We start from the raw sequence: 396 nt of genomic DNA on the forward strand, positions 1-396 counted from the left end.
TTAAGGTAAATAGGCTAACAGCATGCAGATAAGAAAGATAAACAGCTAAACAGACAGACAGACAAAGAGAAAGCGAAAAAGGGGAGGGAGGGAGGGAAGCAGTATGAGACAGATAAAGAGAGGAGAGAGGTAAAAAACAAATAAATAAGGGCAGTAGGTGAAAGAAGAAAAAGAGGGGAGCTGAAGAGAAAAAGAGAATAAGCGAGAGAGAGGGAGAGAGAGAATGGGAAGGGAGAAAGAAAGAGAGACTGGGAGGCAAGGAAAGATAGTAGGAAATGAAGAGAGAAGAGGAAGAGAGAAAGACAAGAAAGACGATAGACGGTTGGAAGGAGAGAAGGAAATAAGATAGATGGAGCGGGGGGGGGGGGTAGGAAAAAAGTGTATGCACGAGCGTGA

The sequence above is a fragment of the Penaeus monodon genome, chromosome 34 (genome assembly GCF_015228065.2).
Source record: "Penaeus monodon isolate SGIC_2016 chromosome 34, NSTDA_Pmon_1, whole genome shotgun sequence".
Classification (NCBI taxonomy): Eukaryota; Metazoa; Arthropoda; class Malacostraca; order Decapoda; family Penaeidae; genus Penaeus; species Penaeus monodon.